Source organism: Schistocerca cancellata, chromosome 2 (assembly GCF_023864275.1).
Source record: "Schistocerca cancellata isolate TAMUIC-IGC-003103 chromosome 2, iqSchCanc2.1, whole genome shotgun sequence".
In the NCBI taxonomy this organism is placed as follows: domain Eukaryota; kingdom Metazoa; phylum Arthropoda; class Insecta; order Orthoptera; family Acrididae; genus Schistocerca; species Schistocerca cancellata.
Window position 1 is genome coordinate 893,210,000 of NC_064627.1, and position 16,980 is coordinate 893,226,979.

General features: G+C 41.6%; 1 non-coding gene across 1 annotated transcript; it reads right to left on the bottom strand.

Annotated features, from left to right (window-relative positions):
* Window positions 1-11,606: 11,606 nt before the first annotated feature.
* On the bottom strand, window positions 11,607-11,690 carry Trnas-gga (transfer RNA serine (anticodon GGA)). The gene is given in 2 exon segments: window positions 11,607-11,641; window positions 11,651-11,690. It is a non-coding gene; the product is annotated as a tRNA-Ser (tRNA).
* Window positions 11,691-16,980: the final 5,290 nt, after the last annotated feature.

Below are 16,980 nucleotides of genomic sequence, written 5' to 3' on the forward strand. Positions count from 1 at the left end.
TGTAGCACCACATTTCGAAAGCTTCTATTCTCTTCTTGTCCAAACTAGTTATCGTCCATGTTTCACTTCCATACATGGCTACACTCCATACAAATACTTTCAGAAACGACTTCCTGACACTTAAATCTATACTCGATGTTAACAAATTCCTCTTCTTGAGAAACGCTTTCCTTGCCATTGCCAGTCTACATTTTATATCCTCTCTACTTCGACCATCATCGGTTATTTTACTCCCTAAATAGCAAAACTCCTTTACTACTTTAAGTTTCTCATTTCCTAATCTAATTCCCTCAGCATCACCCGACTTAATTTGACTACATTCCATTATCTTCGTTTTGCTTTTGTTGATGTTCATCTTATATCCTCCTTTCAAGACACTGTCCATTCCGTTCAACTGCTCTTCCAAGTCCTTTGCTGTCTCTGACAGAATTACAATGTCATCGGCAAACCTCAAAGTTTTTACTTCTTCTCCATGAATTTTAATACCTACTCCGAATTTTTCTTTTGTTTCCTTTACTGCTTGCTCAATATACAGATTGAATAACATCGGGGAGAGGCTACAACCCTGTCTTACTCCCTTCCCAACCACTGCTTCCCTTTCATGCCCCTCGATTCTTATAACTGCCATCTGGTTTCTGTACAAACTGTAAATAGCCTTTCGCTCCCTGTATTTTACCCCTGCCACCTTCAGAATTTGAAAGAGAGTATTCCAGTTAACATTGTCAAAAGCTTTCTCTAAGTCTACAAATGCTAGAAACGTAGGTTTGCCTTTCCTTAATCTTTCTTCTAAGATAAGTCGTAAGGTCAGTATTGCCTCACGTGTTCCAACATTTCTACGGAATCCAAACTGATCTTCCCCGAGGTCGGCTTCTACCAGTTTTTCCATTCGTCTGTAAAGAATTCGCGTTAGTATTTTGCAGCTGTGACTTATTAAACTGATAGTTCGGTAATTTTCACATCTGTCAACACCTGCTTTCTTTGGGATTGGAATTATTATATTCTTCTTGAAGTCTGAGGGTATTTCGCCTGTCTCATACATCGTGCTCACCAGATGGTAGAGTTTTGTCATGACTGGCTCTCCCGAGGCCATCAGTAGTTCAAATGGAATGTTGTCTACTCCCGGGGCCTTGTTTCGACTCAGGCCTTTCAGTGCTCTGTCAAACTCTTCACGCAGTATCTTATCTCCCATTTCGTCTTCATCTACATTCTCTTCCATATCCATAATATTGTCCTGAAGTACATCGCCCTTGTATAAACCCTCTATATACTCCTTCCACGTTTCTGCCTTCCCTTCTTTGCTTAGAACTGGGTTGCCATCTGAGCTCTTGACATTCATACAAGTGGTTCTCTTCTCTCCAAAGGTCTCTTTAATTTTCCTGTAGGCAGTATCTATCTTACCCCTAGTGAGACAAGCCTCTACATCCTTACATTTGTCCTCTAGCCATCCCTGCTTAGCCATTTTGCACTTCCTGTCGATATCATTTTTGAGACGTTTGTATTCCTTTTTGCCTGCTTCATTTACTGCATTTTTATATTTTCTCCTTTCATCAATTAAATTCAATATTTCTTCTGTTACCCAACGATTTCTATTAGCCCTCGTCTTTTTACCTACTTGATCCTCTGCTGCCTTCACTACTTCATCCCTCAGAGCTACCCATTCTTCTTCTACTGTATTTCTTTCCCCCATTCCTGTCAATTGTTCCCTTATGCTCTCCCTGAAACTCTGTACAACCTCTGGTTCTTTCAGTTTATCCAGGTCCCATCTCCTTAAATTCCCACCTTTTTGCAGTTTCTTCAGTTTCAATCTGCAGTTCATAACCAATAGATTGTGGTCAGAATCCACATCTGCCCCAGGAAATGTCTTACAATTTAAAACCTGGTTCCTAAATCTCTGTCTTACCATTATATAATCTATCTGATACCTTTTAGTATCTCCAGGATTCTTCCAGGTATACAACCTTCTTTTATGATTCTATAGAAATATTAAAAGAAAACTGATTCCCTACTTCAATTATTTAAATTGCTCGCATATTCACTGCTCCTTAAGCAACATTTTCACTCAAAATTTAAGCAAAATCAATGAAACACTTTGGCATACATATTGCCTTAGACAACAAACACATAAAATTATGTAAAATTATAAAAATCTTAAATCCATTAAATACATATTTACATACACAAATTCAAAGAAAATAACACAGTTATTCAAGATACATAAACAGATGATTATATCTTAGCAGTCTTTTCTAAACCTGAAAAAAAATTTCACAAATCATTTTTACACACGTGGTTGTAGCCGTTTTGGCTGGCGTTCTACACTTCCATTCACAAGGGTAGAGGAGGTGAAGTTGCTATGGTGTGCGTCCTTCATGTTCACTCTAAAGTACATGGGGAAAGGGGAGGGGTCACTGTGAGTTGTGTCCACGTCACTCCACGCTTTCACGCAGCTACCAGTCTGCCATTATCTGGTTTATCCTGTAGAACAAACAAAAAGAGTGCCTCAGACACTGTTCACTTAATATCTAAGGGTGGGTCACAATGAAATGGGGATATACACATTTTATCTTTCAATATTTTGCTGGAACAAAGTTAACAGAATTTTTTCAGTTTTACTCTCGTGGTTACTTAACTGTCATAAAATCGGTAAAATGGCTCAAAACGCCGTTAGTCATGTACTAGAGAAAATTTATGCTCAAGGCATACAATCATAAATCCTATTTCATCTCAGTTTATCATTTCTGGGCCGGAACACCGAACCGATGCTCGGTATATGCCTGACAAATCTGTATTTTATTTACTTAACTGACTCATCTTCGATTAACTTATTCTTAGAGATAGTATGAGTATATTTGATCAGTAATTGTCTTCTCAGCTTCTTTGTACATGTGGGTAACTTGTGGTAATAGTACAGTTCTGAGCGTTCAAAACACACTACGTTTAGTTGACTACTAAATCCATTTATTGGTCCTCTGCTGCTGTGTCAGTTCCACCTCTGCAATTATGTACTTACTTTATCGAAGTATATTTATGCTAAGCTATAAATAATGTTTCACGTCTGTCATTATGTTACTCAATGTTGCTAGTGTATGTACTTAAGTAATACTCACTCCATTGAAATTTAAAGCATGGGATAGACATTTATTTCATACCTATAGTGTATTGCAGCTGATCAGTTTGCTCGCGTGGCAATCCATTTCCACTCGATCGGACGCTGAAACCATAGGTAGTCTCTCTCGACCTACCACTGAAGTGCATCAAGTAATTATGGAAGAGCATAATGCTAAATTCCTTAAACCTATAGGACACCATGAGCTGCTCTGTCTCATCTAACATAAGGGTACCTATGGTCGCATTCACGCCTCCAACTTATAACCTCAATACGTGTAGGTGTGTCCTGTCATACACTACACCAAAATAATGGCCAGCTCCAACCTTATAAATACTTCAGGGACGTGTCCTTCACGTCTTAACCACAAACACTGTTCAAATCTATTACACTACCATTCCTTGCTACACAAGGTGAGTTCATTTTTACAACTTATCTGCATATTTTTCATAACACTAAGCAATCTCTTTTACTATTAATTAGTTAGCTCTACAGCATACAATAGGTTTCATTGCCACTTCAGATCCTGCTTGTACACGAATTCGTATATCTTTTTAAATTACTGTTGGTGGACCATTTCAAATAAAACAACAACTTTGTACTTACAATATTACCAGGGTTTTATACATACTTGTTACTCAAATACCTTTTATCTTAATTACATCATACTTCTCTGTTGTTTATGTCACTGTTAGGTTTGTCACAGTAGGTATTTTTTTTTTTTTTACTAATCGGTGGATAGAATGGTTACAGAACTCATGGCTTGATAGTCATGACGGAAAATTTTTGTATTGCAAAGAAGGAGTCGAAACTTTGGTGGATAGGAAAGATGAAGATTGAGTAAGACCTGAAAAGGAAAGAAGATCTCACACAGCTGGGGCTGCACAGCTGCCACACTGTGTAGAGGTTACAGAACAACCTCCTCCCTACAGCATTCATTGGTTTCAGAAAATTTTCATATTGGAAAGAAGGGGTCGAAAATTTTTTTTGGATAGGAAAGATGAAGAGAGTGTGAGACCGGAAAAGGAAAGAAGATCTCACACAGCTGGGACTGCACAGCTGCCACACTGTGTAGAGGTTACAGAACAACCTCCTCCCTACAGCATTCACTCACTACCTATGAACTTCTTTAGGTCGATCACGTTCCTGAGACCTAATAGCTTTTTACTTTTAGGGTACTCTAGCCTATATGCATTAGCATGTGTTCTTCTATGATCCTGAAAGGTCCTTGGTATACGAACATGAATTTATTTGTTTCTGCATTTATTTTCTTTGATTTTTCCTTGGTTTTTACAAGGACTAACTGACCTATTTCAAAACTAGTGGGTACAGCTTTTGGGTCATGACGCTTCTTGCTTTCCAATGCTCTTTTTCTTATATTTGCCCTAGCCTTTAACTTCTTCTCGTCTGTGGATATTTGCGTTAGAATAGGGAATTCTACCATATTTGCAATCACATTGTGCGGTTCTTGGCCAAACATCAATTCGCAAGGCGCAAAACCAGTTGCATCATGCCTTAAGTTGTTAATTACATTCTCAATATACTTCATGTGCTCTTCCCAACTTGAGTGTTTCCGAGCACAATAAGTCCTGCAGAGCCTATTCAATTCTCTCATAATACGTTCACTCATATTTCCTTGGGGGAAATACGCAGATATTTTCAGATGTTTCACTCCGGCCTTATCCAGACATTCTTTAAATCTATCAGAAGTAAATTGAGGCCCATTGTCTGACAGCAAATTCTCCGGAACGCCAACGTTCACGAAGAAATCTTTTTCCAACTTTTCTACCAACGTTTTTGCATTTGCTCTTTTAATTGGGTATAGCTTAACATATTTACTAAATTCATCCACAACAACAAAAACATGGGTGCACCCACCTCTCGAAGCAGGAAGAGGGCCAAACAAATCACAAGCCAGTAATTCTAGGGTTTCAGTTGGCTCTACTGAATGCATATCCCCTTGTATTCTGGTGTTAGCAGCACGGACTTTCTGGCACAGTACACAAGATGCTAGACGCTTGGCAACACGGCGGTACATGTTGTCAAACACAACCTTCTCTTTTAATTTTGCAATGCACTTCTTTGCACCATAGTGCCCATACCTCAGGTGTACATAGTCGATTAGTAAGTCTACATGTTGTGAGGGAAAGCACAGCTTCCACTCAGAAACACCTACCTTTCTCCTCCTAAACAGAATACCTTTATGCAGACAATAGTATTGCGAAACCTTAGGATAGTTCGCATTTCCTAAATAGCTCTTCACTAATTTCAGCTGGTCATCTGCATTCTGCTCACGTCTCAAGTTCTTAATCACCCTCTTTAATGCACTTTCTTCCTTTACTTCGTGCAGCGCAAACATTCGTACTTCACTTAGGTCTGTTGCTATAATTCCCGCGTCATCACACAGCTCCGCACTTCTAGATAACCCATCAGCTACCAGATTGTCTTTCCCTTGAATATATCTAACCTCAAGGTCAAACTGCTGGAGATACAATGACCATCTTACCAAACAAGCATTCCTCAACTTAAAGGTCTTTAAAAAGGTCAACGCCTTATGGTCACTGTAAACAATTATCTTGTGACCCAGTAGATACTACTCAAACTTCTGTACCCCAAATACAACTGCTAATGCTTCCAGTTCTGAGATGGCATAATTTCTCTCTGCTGCATGTAAAGATCGACTTGCGAAAGCTATAGTCTTGTGCACTTCTTGTTCGTTCTCTATTTCTACTTGGAATATCTCCACAGCTATACCATAGCCAATAGCATCAACAGACATACAGAATGGGTTTTTCAAAATCAGGATGATGTAAAATAGGACTATTAATTAAAGGTTGTTTAAGCATCTCGAACGCCTGTTGACATTCTGCTGTCCAAACCCAAGGGGTATTCTTTTTCAGCAGGAGGTGAAGACAGGGCGCATTAAAAGCCTGATCACTAACAAAACGCCTGTAGAAGCCGAAAAGGCCGAACATTGATCTCAACTGCTTCTTGTTTCTGGGTGCCTCAAATTTTTCAATGACTGCTAGCTTGCCTGGGTCAGGCAGAATACCTTTTCCACTTATCATATATCCCAAGAAACCTATTTCCTCTTTAACGCACTCTGTCTTTTCAATCTTTAGTTTCATGCCACCTCTCTCTATAGCCTCTAACACTTCCTCTAATAAAACTATGTGTTCTTCGCAGGTAGGAGTTGCTATTAACAGATCATCTACGTAAACTGCGATTTTATTAATTAAGGCTGGTCCTAAAACATGGCACATCACACGTACGAAGGCACAAACAGAGATATTAAGTCAGAAAGGTACCACACGATATTGGTAACAAACTCCTTCGTACAAGAAAGCTGTGTACTTCCTTGAAATTTCCGCCAGTGGCAAATTCCAATATCCACACGTGATGTCCATAGAAGTTAAGAATTTTACTCCCCGGAACTTTTGCAATAACTCGTCCATGTTCTGCGGTCTATCACTTTCCCTAACCACCATTTCATTCAACCAACGAGCGTCCAAGACCAATCTGACACTCCCGTCTCTTTTTGGTACAACAACAAGAGGATTATTGTACTCACTGACCGCTTTTTCAATCACACCCCACTCTAGCATTCTCTGTATCTCCTTTCTAACCGCTTCCTTCCTAGCTACATATATTTGGTATGGCTTCTTGAAAAATACTTGGCCTGGTTTCACTTTTAATTGACATTCATAACCTTTGACCACGCCAGGTCTATTTGAAAATACCTTATGATGCCTTTTTAAAACCTGTATCAGTTCTTCCTTCTGATTAGCTGAAATTTTATCGATTTCCTGCACTTTAGCTTCTATTTTGTCCAAAATAATTGCTTCTTCTTCTTCTGTGTTTAGCTTACTTTTACTAAGATTAACACCTTCGTCCCAATATCTCCTATTTTTCAAAACTCGTATAGGCAGCTCCCAAGTTTCATCATTAGTTACTACACGTTTATCAATAAAAGGTACCGTAATTACTCCGGTTATCGGCAAGACCATTTTTAACTGGCTTCTTTCAAAGTCAACAACACTCTGATATTTCGACAAGAAATCTATGCCAATTAAAACCTCAATACTGAGATTGTTTACAATTAAGCATGGATGATCAATTAAATTACCATTAATATCAAAGGGCAGCAAAACTTCTTGCTTTACCGTTTTTGACACCTTGCCAGTAGCACCAATTATACTTAGTCCTGATACCCTAATTACTGTAAGCTTGTCTTTACCATGTAATGCATCAAAGAAGGACTGAGATATTGCACTCACCTCACTTCCACTGTCTAACAGACAACGTACATTGATACCCAACATATTCACTATTATTATAGGGTGGCTTATTCTAGGCTGTACAGGTGGTTCCTCAAATTCATCCAATAGTTCCTTTTGGATTTGTCTCCAACTAAAGTGATCGACGTCTGTCTTCATTACATTTAGGTCAAAGTGTATAGGGGTTTCCTGAATTACATTTTCAGCTGCCTTTTCCAGTCGGTCTATTAATTTCAAATCGAAACACCGCACGACTTCATTACATTTAGTTTGCTGAACATGACCCAAATTACTGTAGTCTGAGCGATTCTGCGCCTCCAGACCGGGCATAATACTGGTTACAGCTAAACCACTTTCACCATTATCGTCGGGTTCCTTCTCAAGTGACAACTGGTCACAGCTACTGGGTTCATCGACCCCCAACATGCTACCCTCTACATTCTCACTTACCTCCTTTCCTAAATCTATTAGTACAGTATCAACATCCTGCACAGGCACTTTAGATAAGAGCACATCATCCTCATCGTAAATATAAGCATGAATTTCATCTGCTTCTTCACCTGACAATTCAGTATTTTGTAGCTCCTCCCTACCGTTACACTGCTGCGCCTTCTCTTTCTCTTCCCACTTATAAAGCGTCTCTAACACGGTATCTATCAAATATTGTGAGTGATCTAATATTTCTGCTGTATTCTTGTTGTATGGGAGCCAAAGCTGGGAGGATCCAGGTTACCTTATCAACAAGGTAGAGGTTACGGATATGAAAGTAGCTAGGATGATTGCAAGTACTAGTAGATGGGAACAATGGCAGGAGGGTGTCCACGATGAGGAAATCAAAGAAAAACTGGGAATGAACTCTATGTAGGGGGAGACCAAGAGATGAATACACTAAGCAGATTCAGAAGGATGTAGGTTGCAGTAGGTACTGGGAGATGAAGAAGCTTGCACAGGATAGAGTAGCATGGAGAGCTGCATCAAACCAGTCTCAGGACTGAAGACCACAACAACAACAGATGTAGCAGTCAGGGCGAACAGGCTTAGATGGTGGGGTCATGTTACACGCATGGGAGAAGCAAGGTTACCCAAGAGACTCATGGATTCAGCAGTAGAGGGTAGGAGGAGTCGGGGCAGACCGAAGAGAAGGTACCTGGATTCGGTTAAGAATGATTTTGAAGTAATAGGTTTAACATCAGAAGAGGCACCAATGGCTTCAAGACCTAGTATTATCATTTCAGGTTTTAGCTTTTCGTCCAAATGTGACAAACGTGAGATACATGACCTGGCAAACTCTTTAATAGATTCCTTGCCTGCATTGAAGCTTTTTCCACTCCAAAATTCTCTCAACACTTCATTTTGCTTATTACTAGACCAATACTCATTAATGAAAGCTGTTTTAAATTCCGCTAGTGTTTTACACTTCAACATAACATCAGCTGACCAACGCATGGCGTCACCTGCTAAATGGCTTCTAATAAATGAGATTTTCTCTCGTTCAGACCAAGTTGGTGGAATCACATCTTCAAAATCGTTCCAGAAATCTAGCGGGTGGATATTTTTATCTGGATCGAACCGCAAGAACTGCTGACACCCGATAAAAGCGGCGTTTGCAGCTACAATTTGTTGCATACTACCACTACCAGAATTTACTGAAGCTACTTTACTCTCAATGTTATCAATGTTAGTACTAATATTTTCTACTCTCATTTCAACATTATCTACTCTTTGCACAATATGAGTAGTGTCAGTTTTGATTGCATCTACTTCTGCTTGACATATGTTTACTTTTATATTAACATCTTTGAACCTATCTGAGCACAGTTCAGATTCCGCCTCGATCTTTTCTGTTAACTTGTGCTCCAGCTTCGCATCTTCCATTTGGAAGTCTTTGCGAACCTCAGCAACTTCGGATTTTACTGTTTTATACATTGCAGAAAATTGTTGAGCAACCTTTTTCTTAATATCCTCATGGTTGTAATCAATTTTATAATTCAAACTGTCCAGATCCTCTTTCAACTTATTGCAACCAGCCTTGAATGTATCGTCCATTACCTCCAATCGTTTATTAAAATTAGTTTGGCTGGCCACAATCTCATACTTTAATTCAGCATTATTGGATTCTAATTTATTGTCCATTTAATTCAGCATTACTACTTTTGATCTCAGTTATTTCAGACTTTAATTCAGCTGTCATTCTAGCATTACTGGCTGACAATTTTGCATTACTGGCAGCTATTGCTTGTAATATAACATTTAAATCAATAGCCCCAGTGTCTTTGGGTTGCTCACTAGCTGGCTTTTTATCACACTCAGGTGACGAAAAACTAGCTCCAAGACCAGAATCATCAAAACTGAATGAAACTTCTGTTGGATCAGTTATATCTAACTTCTCCTGTTTAAACTCTATCCCCTCTGATGACTATTTCGTTTTTAATTCATCAGATAAACTATCGTTCAATAAATTAACAATTTCTGCTTTCTGCTTTACTACAGGGGTCTCTATTATTGAATCATTGCCCCTTTTTACACTACTGTCAGGAGACAATACTTTATATTTCACTTTAATATTACTGTTTTCATGCATATTTACACTTGAACCGTTGTCTGGATTTACAGTTCCCTCAACAGACATAGGTTTTGATTCAAGTTTAACCTCAGTTTCTTTTGGCGGTTCCATCGCCGACAGTCTTTTAGTGCAGGTTAATAAAATTTTTAACAGCTTTTCACTTAACTTTGTTCCTTCTGCACGACGTATGGCGTTGCCGGCGCGGCGTACCAGGATTACTGTTACGACGCGGCGCGCTGAACTGCAGACGGCACTCCGACGGCTGCTATGTGTTTGCGTGGCCCGCAACTGCAGGCGCGACTCCGGTTGCTCCGGCGGACGACTGCGGTGAGGCGAAACTGGCTTCACGCGATGCCGGCAGCGCCGCTAGACTCAGAGCCAGCTCCATCAATCCAGATGCGTTGTTAATCCAATTGCGTCGTCCACATGCACACGTAACACTATCACTGTTCTGTCACTCAGCTGCGTGTCGCATTTCACTCCCGAATTCGAATATTTAAAAATCACTTTCACTAGTACTCAGTTTCTTTGCCCGGCCGATGCACCATATGTGGGGCGGCGGGTAGAATTATTGTTATTTAAATGCAGAAAAGATGCATTTCCGGCCGATGCACCAATTGTGGGGCGGCTGGTGGAATTATTTTGTTTTATATATAATGTTCCTATTATTTATGCTGTTGTTTTGCCGTTCTCAACACTGGCTCTCTAACTACAATATTGGCAACCAGAAAGTGATTAGCAAAACGTGAAGCCTGTAATTAGAATTCCTAGTGCCCACTTCATCTGAGAAATATACTTATAGCTACAGCTTTAGCTCTGAGGAATTAGGAGATTGTCTGGGATTCATAATCAAAAACGATCGTGAAAAAAACTTCGTTATATTCTGAAAGTCACAGATGAAAAAAAAAAAAGAATCCACACAACCTGACTAACAGAGCAGTTCAGAGTCTAATGCGCTGATGCAACTATAACTGTCCAAATTAAAGGTTTAAATCAGGGGCGGGCAGGAATCCTGCACATGTGCGGTGCACTTGCACGCGTGCAGTTAACAGGTGTTCCGCGTGCACACAGGGGCAAGCTGGCCACCTGCTTCTCTCCCATCCCCACCATACCTTCTGTCCGCTCCTTCCTCTGTAATGCGTTTTGTTTCCTAGCTTGCTTTACTGAGTGAATGAATAAGGTTAGTAGGAGTGCTTGAAAGAAATCATGGTTTGAAAGAGTACCTATTACCTACGATACGTTTTATTTAATTATCACAGGTGGAGTTTACAGTACGTTTAATATCTGGAACAAAATTTGTACATACAAACACAAACAGTTACGTAAATTTTCATCGCTGATGTTTGTTCTTAACCGAGACTTATTAATTCAGCAAATGGTTTTCCAGCTCTCGCTATATTAAGCGCAGTCTTATAACTTGCACATACGGCTGGGCTATTATTGTTGTCGTCCTGAAAACTTGAAAACAGTGCTCCATAAAATGTTAAATCAGTTAGATGAGAGACATGACGAGAGAAAGTCGCAGATCTCTCGTGACAACAGCAACTACGACAAATTCAAATGGCTCTGAGCACTATGGGACTTAACTGCTGTGGTCATCAGTCCCCTAGAACTTAGAACTACTTAAACCTAACTAACCTAAGGACATCACACACATCCGTGCCCGAGGCAGGATTCGAACCTGCGACCATAGCGGTCGCGCGGTTCCAGGCTGTAATGCCTAGAACCACTCGGCCACTCCGGCCGGCCAACTATGACAGATTCATCTGGTATCGTCAGATCGCTCTTCTTAAGCTCAGTCAATTCCCCATCCGCTCAGAATCTGACAATAAATTGTACTCGTCCTTGTGAAATTTATTACAATGGCCTTCAATACTAAACTTCCGTTGACCAGCAAGAATACTGCCACAAATTAAACATTTCGAATTTTCACGTTTTTGCACAAAGAAAAAATGATTCTCCCATTACTTTTTAAAAGATAGCAAATCTCAACTTCTCCGTTTCTTGAAATACAACGTTCACTACATAGTGCTCGCTTCGCATCAACGTCCGCAGCTTAGCCTGGCACTACACTGCCGCAACCTGTCGGCTGTCGCCACAGCCCCGGTCGACGCCTGCACGCGAGCAGCACACGTGCAGCGCTGTGCGCTCGTGAGCCGCGTGCAACGTTTGCCCACCCCTGGTTTAAATGATTGCTCGCCATAATTTTATGATAATGTTCATCAAACGCCATGCTAAATAATGGTAGAATTCTGTCCCGCGACGGCACGTGAAAATACGACATACGCAAACTGAAGACAGATCATTAAAGTCATCCCCGAATTAACACTTCACTCGAAAACGATTTCATGGTTACACGTATCCCGAGTAACTTAATACGGCATCCGAGGCTGTTTATAGCAATGATACACACGCGACGCGACTCCTGGCACAGATGGTGTGCTAATCTGCGTCTGGAGAGAACTGGGGCCTTGCTTCCTCGCGCAGCGTTCTTATATACAGGGTGAGTCACCTAACGTTACCGCTGGATATAGTTCGTAATCCATATCAAATATTGACGAATCGATTCCACAGACTGAATGTGAGGAGAGGGGCTAGTGTAATTGGTTAATACAAACCATAAAAAAATGCACGGAAGTGTGTTTTTTAATACAGACCTACGTTTTTTTAAAATGGAACCCCGTTAGTTTTGTTAGCACATCTGAACATATAAACAAATACGTAATCAGTGCCGTTTGTTGCATTGTAAAATGTTATTACATCCGGAGATATTGTAATCTAAAGTTGACGCTTGAGTACCACTCCTCCGCTGTTCGATCGTGTGTATCGGAGAGCACCGAATTACGTAGGGATCCAAAGGGAACGGTGATGGACCTTAGGTACAGAAGAGACTGGAACAGCACATGACGTCCACATACTAACACCTTTTTATTGGTCTTTACCAATGTACATTACCATGAAGGGTGAGGTAGACGTACACACGTGGTTTCCGCTTTCAATTACGGAGTGGAATAGAGTGTGTCCCAACATGTCAGGCCAATAGATGTTCAATGTGGTGACCATCATTTGCTGCACACAATTGCAATCTCTGGCGTAATGAACGTCGTACACGCCGCAGTACATCTGGTGTAATATCGCCGCAGGCTGCCACAATACGTTGTTTCACATCCTCTGGGGTTGTAGGCACATCACGGTACACATTCTCCTTTAACGTACCCCACAGAAAGAAGTCCAGAGGTGTAAGGTCAGGAGAACGGGCTGGCCAATTTATGCGTCCTCCACGTCCTATGAAACGCCCGTCGAACGTGTACCTCACCCCTCATGGTAATGTACATGTGCGTCAGTGAAAAAGACCAATAAAAAGGTGTTAGCATGTGGACGTAATGTGCTGTTCCAGTCCCTTTGGATCCCTACGTAACTCGGTGCTCTCCGATACACACGATCGAACAGCGTAGGAGTTGTACTCAAGCGTCAACTTTAGGTTACAATATCTCCGAATGTAATTAACATTTTACAATGCAACAAACGGCACTGATTACGTATTTGTTTATATGTTCAGATGTGCTAACAAAACTAACGGGGTTCCATTAAAAAAAACGTAGGTTTGTGTTAAAAAACATACTTCCATGCATTTTTTTATGGTTTGTATTAACCAGTTACACTAGCCCCTCTCCTTACGTTCGGTATGTGGAATCGATTCGTCAGTATTTGATGTGGTTTACGAAATATATCCAGCGGTAATGTTAGGTGACTCAACCTGTATAAAGCCGCGGTGCGGACGGCTAAGGGAACGCCTGATCAAATCGCCTCTCCCGACTAGCCGCTGGGCTAGTAATGCACCACTTTAAGTTATTAAATAAATCATCGCTTCCTTTGCTGATGGCAGATGAAGCTCTCAATTTAAATGCGCAATCAGCACATACGTAAGTAATCATAATAAAAGGCTGACGTGGCTAAGTCAATTATTTTGCGCGACAGAATTAATTTAATTACACTACACGCAATAGACGAGCTCTGAACTTGCCCTTTGGAGATACGCTATCGCTATAGTTTTACATTTATTGAGTTGAAACTTCTCACATCTTTATGATTATAGCGGATCTCCATTCTACTTAAATTTAAACATCCTAGCCTTATTTATTAGCCTACTTAATCTATCTTGCTTCCTTAATTTTTAAGACAAAACCAAGAAAATATTGAATTTCAACTAAAATCTTAATTTGTGAGATCCAGAAGACTGTTTCTATTAAATAATTATAAAAGGGAATCTAAATATAAATTTTTAAGTATCTAGCTCTTTTCTGTTGCGCCAATGATTTTTACAGAAAAACATCCAAATTTCGAAAATGGTTAAAGTTATCGAACTGATATTCAACACATATTGATTTAGTATTACACCTGACATGGTAAAACCGTTTCAAGTTATTTACTTGATTTTAAAAGTATTGCGCAACATTTATGACGTCAGAGCTAGTTACAGCGGACTAGGCTGGCACACAATGGAAAGACTGATGCGAATTTACTACGGCGTGAGTAGGCTGCTTCCCTACAATCTATGTATGTAAGTAGGACGGACTGGCGAGCGAGGTCCCCCGGATCTGAAACCTATAGAACATACCTCGGTTGCTTTAGGAAGACAAAGTTCGTCGCGACAGCGTTCACCAAGGACATTTGCAGACCTCCACACTGCGCATGCAAGGTAGCACTTGGACCATCTCGCAGAGAGCATTTCACGTCGCTTTCTAGCATGTGTCGCTGTTAGGAGTAGTCATACCGTCTATTAAAAACTTCTTTGTAGTATCAGAACTTTTCCAGTACTACACTACTGGCCATTAAAATTGCTACACCAAGAAGAAAAGCAGATGATAAACGGGTATTCATTGGACAAATATATTATACCAGAGTTGACATGTGATTACATTTTCACGCAGTTTAGGTGCATAGATTCTGAGAAATCAGTACCAGAACAACCACCTCTGGCCGTAATAACGGCCTGGATACGCCTGGGCATTGAATCAAACAGAGCTTGGATGGCGTGTACAGGTACAGCTGCCCATGCGGCTTCAACACGATACCACAGTTCATCAAGAGTAGTGACTAGCGTATTGTGACGAGCCAGTTGCTCGGCCACCTTTGACCAGACGTTTTCAATTGGTAAGAGATCTGGAGAATGTGCTGGCCAGTGCAGCAGTTGAACATTTTCTGTATTCAGCAAGGCCCTTACAGGACCTGCAACATGCGGTCGTGCATTATCCTGCTGAAATGTAGGGTTTCGCAGGGATCGAATGAAGGGTAGAGCCACGGGTCGTAACACATCTGAAATGTAAAGTTCACTGTTGAAAGTGCCGTCATTGTGAACAAGAGGTGAACGAGACGTGGAACCAATGGCACCCCGTACCATCACGCCGGGTGATACGCCAGTATGGCAATGAGGAATACACGCTTCCAATGTGTGTTCACCGCAATGTCACCAAACACGGATGCGACCATCATGAAGCTGTAAACTGAACCTGGATTCATCCGAAAAAATGACGTTTTGCATTCTTGCACCCAGGTTCGTCGTTGAGTTCACCATCGCAGGCGCCCCTTTTTTTGATGCAGCGTCAACGGTAACCGAAGCCATGGTCTCCGAGCTGATAGTGCATGCTGCTGCAAACGTCGTCGAACTGTTCGTGCAGATGGTTGTTGTCTTGCAAACGTCCCCATCTGTTGACTCAGGGATCGAGACGTGGCTACAGCCATGCGGATAAGATGCCGTTGGGCCGTATTACCCTTCAGAACCCACCGATTCCATATTCTGCTACCAGTCATTGGATCTTGACCAACGCGAGCAGCAATGTCGCGATACGATAAACCGCAATCGCGATAGGCTACAATCCGACCTTTATCAAAGTCGGAAACGTGATGGTACGCATTTATCCTCCTTACACGAGGCATCACAACAACGTTTCACCGGGCAACGCCGGTAAACTGCTGTTTCTGTACGACAAATATGTTGGAAACTTTCTTCATGTCAGCACGTTTTAGGTGTCGCCACCGGCGCCGACCTTGTGTGAATGCTCTGAAAAGCTAATCATTTACATATCACAGTATCTTTTTCCTGTCGGTTAAATCTCGCGTCTGTAGCACGTCATCTTCGTGGTGTAGCAATTTTAACGGCCAGTAGTGTATGTTTCGGGCACTGTTGTTTTGTGATTTAATTGCAGCTTGTTCAGTAATCCTTCCGACATCGTGACAAGGCAACATATCCTCTTTTCGTGACTGTGCTTAGCTTTTGGACACCAATGTAAATGTCGCCACGGCACATCCCAAGCCATATCCACGTAAGGAGCCGCTCGCGGTGGTTGCGCTGCCGAGACGGTGCTCCCCAGCTGCGGGGCGGGCGTGGCTAAGTATTTATTAGAGTGAGTCTTAATTTGGTTAGAGGGCGTCGTGACGCACCTTAATGGTCGCCGGGCGGGCGTCGCTCCACTTGTTGGGGCGGTCCCCGCTGCAGCCGCCGCCGCCGCCGCCGCCGCCTCCGCTGGCGACGATGTCGTCTTCGCAGTCGTCATTATAATCGCTACGAACCGGGCAGGCGCCCAGGCGGCTCTTGAGCGGCAAATCACGGCGCGGAAAATGCCATTAAAACCGTGGCGGAATCAGCCCGTGGAGGAGCTGCGAAGCGCGAGGAAAAAGGAGACTCTCCCTGTGTGTTTAACCGGAAAGAGTCTCTCGCTCTCTCCCTCTGTCTCGTTGTATGTCCCTGTCGCCTTGCCAACACCTCTATCTCCGCCGATTTGGCTAATGAAATATACGAAGCAGCAATCGCGAAGAGAATTTCTGTCGACTTTCTGCGAGGATTTTACGTGTGAGAGCTGAAGCGTAAAATGGAATCGGTTGATTCGTTTTTACGTATTACCAACAGCGAAATCTGTAGAGAGAGAGAGAGAGAGAGAGAGAGAAAGATCTCTGTCACGACGCTTCTGTCACACTCGCAGGGGAAACAGGCCAGTTGCAGAACGAAGATGATAAAGATACACTCCTGGAAATGG